This window comes from Rhinopithecus bieti, unplaced genomic scaffold (assembly GCF_001698545.2).
Source record: "Rhinopithecus bieti isolate Rb0 unplaced genomic scaffold, ASM169854v2 scaffold_35307, whole genome shotgun sequence".
In the NCBI taxonomy this organism is placed as follows: Eukaryota; Metazoa; Chordata; class Mammalia; order Primates; family Cercopithecidae; genus Rhinopithecus; species Rhinopithecus bieti.
In genome coordinates this window covers 278,232-283,953 of record NW_016814940.1, presented here as the reverse complement: position 1 = coordinate 283,953, position 5,722 = coordinate 278,232, and positions in this window count along the sequence as shown.

Sequence of the window (5,722 nt, the reverse complement as noted above, 5' to 3'; positions counted from 1 at the left end):
CCCTTTCCTCTGTGATTTCGTAAACCTGCAGGAGAAAGCTGACAAGTATTCATCTGCCTCATCATTCTTCTGTGCTTCTGGAAATTAAAATAGAAGGGACTCGTATTGTCAGCTGCAAAACAGCAGGGGAGCTCATGAGGTTTTAAGGCAGCTATTACTAGTCGCCCACCCCCTCCAAAAACATTGCATTAAGTATACACTTAACAGTACCAAGGAGAAATTCAGAGGGAAAAGGAAGTGCGAGTGAGCGCGTGCACACACACAACACACACACGCGCGTGGGCGCGCGCCTTCTAATGAGAGGTGGAAATGGACACGATCCATTGTTTAATAAAGGACGGACAAACCAACACTTAATCCAGACCTCTGAAGCCGCCTCTCAGATTCTCCTTACTACCCTAACAGTCCAGTGTACCCCTGGGTACCCAAGACCCCATCACTGCTCTTGAGTCTTGACCATCTTTCTCATGTGTCCAAACTAAGTTACAAGACAGCTGGCTTAAAACTATAGTGCTTACGTTTTCTAAACGTGTTCTTAAATATTCAGTGAAATTGTTTTGGAGAACAACTTAAATAATATTTTAAAAATTAGGTTATAAAATGTATGAACTACAGACCTTTGTCATTGAGGAGAAAGAATGAGGGGTTCAGGGGTCTGTATCCTGATTTTTAGGGACAGGGTAAGAAGTCACTTCCTGTGAGGACAGCATGGCCAGAGAGGAACAGAAGAGTATTTCCTTTGGGGAGAAATCACAAGTGACACTGCTATTGCTTGCCATGTTGTCCTTTGAGTCTTAACCTGGGACATAAGAATCAATGGTTAGCATTAATGAGTCATCAACAGCTCTCATTCTGAGGCCTACCAGAAAGCTGAGCTGTGAAGCCGTGGATAACCACACACTGGGCCTCGGGCGGCTGATGGGGCTTGCCAGGGCCAGGGTGGGATGTGAGGTCTTACCTTTGCCCCTCCTCTATCTACAAGTATGTCTGAATCACAGATGAGCATCTGAGAACGCATCTTGAAACAGCCGTCACCTCTCCTGGAGGGGCTCATTTTTGGCACTGGGAAAACAGATTTTGGTGAGTGGCCACAATGTCTCACAAACTCCCTGAAGTTCAGGGCCTTGTTTTGGTTTGTGGTCAGTGTTTCCCAAAGAATACAGCTCTCTCCTCGCGTCCTTTCAGGGTGAATATCAAACCTTTAAAATATTATGAGTCCTGATTGTAATGGAACAGTGGAATTGTGAAAGGAACTAGGATAAATATGTGACTATGTAGAAATAAGTTACTAGCTCTGTTTTATGCCATTGACTTTTCTATGTCTGGACACTTTTTCAAGGGCTTTATAGAAAAGCAAATTGCAAACTAATAAAGTGTTTTCAATAAACTCCATCAAATGAATGCATGTCATAAATTATGCTATTAATAAATTATGATATTAATTTTCCTTAAAAGATTGTATATTTGTTTTCCCAAACTATATGATAATTTTATTCTTTAAGAAAGACCATTATTTTCAAAGAAAAACTATAGTAAGACAGATAGTAAACAGCCGATTCCTGAAAACAAAAACTCTTTAAAAGAATGTAAGCTTTCTCAGCCTCTTTAAAATGACAGTACATACTTCCTGGAGGGAGGGCATCAGAAGCTCCTTCACCTAAATCTTTCAATCTTTTCTACTGCCTGATAGTGAGTTTGGAAATCAAAATTTTTATTTACTTAAGTAACTTTTGAAGAAAAAAAAGAAATAAAGGAAAGGACTTTTTTACTTTTAATTTTCTAAATATCTGATTTAATTCAGCTTTTAATAGGAGGAATGCTGAGTATGTAGGTTCCAATTTTTATGTGAATTACATAAAATATTAATTACCAGAAACTCCCAAAACACAGTGATCTTGAAAGAATTTAGAAAAATCCAAAGTCAACATAGCTGTAGGATGCAGTTCATAGTCAATAACCTGGGCCCCAAAATGAGATATTATGTGTTCCTTTTTCTGTAATGTCGATCCAACTAAGTGTCACATGAGTTAGTAGAGGCTGAAGTCATACCAGTTCGCTGGACTTTGATTTCCTCTTCCAGTAAACATGAGGGGTTTCAATTAGAGATTCTTAGTTCTTGCTCCACAAGAGCTAACAGTTAGAACTGTGCCAGGTGCAGTGGCTCAAGCCTGTAATCCCAGCACTTTGGGAGGCAGAGTAGAGGCGCAGATGCGCTTGAGCCCAGGAGTTCAAAGACCAGCCTGGGCAACATGGCAAAACCCATTCTCTACCAACGCACAAAACGTAGTGGGGTATGGTGGCTTGTTGCCTGTAGTCCCCCAAACTAATTTGGAAGCTGAGGGCAGGAGGTCACTGCGCCCTAGGCGTCGAAGCTGCATGAGGCCATGATGGCACCACTGGCACACGCAGCCCTGGGCGACAGAGTGAGATCTTGTTCTGCAAAAAGAAAGAAAGAAAGGAAGGAAGGAAAGGGAAAGGAAGGAAGGAAGGAAGGAAGGAAGGAAGGAAGGAAGGAAGGAAGGAAGAAAAAAGTACTCTGGCAACACAAGCATCCACTCCCAGTAGTTCTATTAAACTACATGAAACATAAAGGATCTCCATGCTTAAGGGGCCTAGATCACTGCCTGATTTTAGAACTAGATGGGTCATATCAGTATGTAGCTAAGTCCTTCAAAGAAACTATGGTAGTGAGGGGAGAGCTGATGGAATCTGAAATGTCCCTTGGTGATAGAAACTCACTTGACAGCAACATAAACAAAGACTTAATAAAACAAGTAGTAAATTCACAGGAAGGAAGAGTAGCCCTAAAATTTACAAGTCTAATAAGTCCGACACTTGCTGGGTTGATGGCTATCTCCTCTTAACATATAGCTCAGTAACATATACAGTATCTGACAAAAATGGCCTCTGTTAGGCTCTTCTCATGTGCTAGAAGTCCTTATTATTGACCATACCAACCACCAGTTGAATAACAAACACAATGGTAATCCCAGCTCTTCATTCCCACACTGTTGGGTCTCCCCACATACAGGTAGGAGGGCTATGCGGAGTGATTCTCCAGTGGTCAGGATTCGGTTCCAAGGATGCGCTTACCGTTCCCTTGCCACTATGGAAATGAGGTTCAGAAAGGGACTCAAGTTCAAAGTTGTTGGCCTCTGGAAGAGCACAGGGGTCTTTCCCCACTCACCCCCTCCCTTTGGGAGGGATAGATCAGGACATTGCCTTTCACTCTGGCCCCCAAGGCATGTTATCATTCACTATAAGAATGAATGAAATATTTATTCTGTTGAGTTAAAAGGTGTTGAAGTAAGTTATGTCTAACTGGGTGTTCACTGATGATGACAAATGTTGAGATGTTGGGCATGCTAAGAAATGATATGACAAACAGGAATACCCTAACCCTTTAGACCACCCATTTTCAAGAGATTCTGAAGGACACGTGGACAAGATGATGAAACACAGCAAGTAAACACTTCTAACGAGCGGAAGATTCAACCCTAACTACCAAAGCAAAGCTTGTGCGAGCTACGCTGGACTGATGGAATCTCCTTCCACTAAGTATGGGCAGTGTGAACAGCGGAACCAAAGCGGATCAGGAGAATAGTTCAGCCTGTTTTCCCCAAGCTCAGTCCCAGGCCTCAAGTCTATTCCAATGTGAGAGGCCAGAGCACATGGGGCCATTTCTGAAGAACCAGAGAAAAGTGGGAACAGGAGAACCACGAAAGAGGCCGGGCTGCAGAATTGCTGTGCATGGTTGTGTACACGGGCACCACACGAATGAACCAGGACTAAGGGACGCATGGGGCTGGATGCTGCTCTTCATTATTAGATGCATGATTTGCTACTCCTGGTGTTTGCTGATATAATAATAGCTTTACAGAATGTCAAAGTCAATGGTAATCATCTTCTAAAAGTTCATTAGATATCCAGTTGTTAGTTTATCTATGCCTGATTGTTTTCTTACTGATTTTTGCCTTCTGGCTGAGGAAGCTACCAGGAAGTTAAGAGTAGGACCTCACTGATTGGCACAGCATGATCCATCCAGGATCTACTCTGATGGGAATTTGAAGAACCTTGGCATACTTTTTCACACGTGCCACATGACACTTATTTTTGCAAATAGTAAAAGATTTTTTATTTAACCACATTTTTGTCACTAATCTTTACTTGGTACTTTATCATTACTCATCATTACTTAAACATATGACCAGTGAGAACATGTAGAAAATACATACAAGTGCAAAGAAAAAAAATCCCCAAATTTTGTCAAAGTCAACGGTGAACCTTTTCATGTACCATTTTCACTCTGCTCTCTGTGTGTATACGTGTGTGTGTGAATGTATAATGTGGATTGTATTTCCATCCTAGTAGGCCAACTATGGAGACAAAGAGAATGGAAATAGAGGTTCCTTAAGAACGACAGTGATCTTGGGAGTGACCTTGGGTCACTCCCAGGTAGGATGCAAAGGGACTTCAACAGCATCTGTAAAGTTTGATTTCTTAGGAAAAAAAGAGCTAGACCAGGCATGGTGGCTCGTGCCTATAATTCCAGCACTTTGGGAGGCTGAGGCGGGTGGATCACTTGAGATCAGGAGTTCAAGACCATCCTGGCCAACATGGTGAAACCCCTTCTCTACCAAAAATACAAAAATTATCCAATTGTGGTGGCAGGCACCTGTAGTCCCAGCTACTCGGGAGGCTGAGGCAGGAGATCCGCTTGAACCCAGGAGGCAGAGGTTGCAGTGAGCTGAGATCATGCCACTGCACTCCAGCCTGGTGACAGAGCGAGACTCCACTTAAAAACAAAAGACAGAAAAACAGCTAAAGCAAATCCGGCAAAATGTTATCGTCATGGAATCTAGGCAGTAGGTGGATGAGCGCCTGTTGTATCATTCTGTATATTTTCCTGTGCATTTGAAATATTTTATAACTTCCAAAATAAGGAAAGGCTTGGATTGCCGTTCTGACAGCACATGCTGCATTCACAGCACTTTTACCATTTCTGGGCTCTCTGTTTGCTGCAGGCTCTCTGGGAATGCAGAGGTTTCTGCTTTTTCACAAATTTCTCTTTGCAAAGCTCAAGAACGTCCAATAGAGATTTCTCATCACAAAGACTGGGTAACCCTCTCCTGAAAAGAAAGGTAGAATCATTTCAACTGAAAGGGATCAAATGAAAAAACTAAAAGGCAGAAATGAAGTCCACAGGCAAACAGCCCGGGTGGCGCCCTGAGCCTAGTTAAAGATCGACCCCGGACCTAACCGATTAGGTTATCTATAGACTCCAGACATTGTAAGGACAAACGTTGTGAAAGTCTCTGTCCTGCTCTGTTCTGTTCTAATTACCGGTGTCTGCCACATATCTTAGTCCTGGGCCCAGTACAAACACATCCCTCTATTTTGTCCCAACTTCCTGAGCCCAGTACAAACACATCCCCCCCACACATCTCAGAAACACCACCTAGAGAGCCCCTGATAAGGTCACAACCGTTTGTAGTTTTACTAAATGCGCGGGAACAAATAGAAAACTGTTAATTGTATAACTTAAAATATTAACCAATTACCAGTTGTGATGCTGCAACCAAAAGAATTCCTTTGTACCTCTGTAACCTTACATATCCTGTATGCATCGGGCTATAAAAAGCGGGCACATGCATCATTCGGGGCCCTCTTGTATGTTGTAGAACGGAGGGACCAAGTTCGAACTTGCATTAAAGATCCTTGC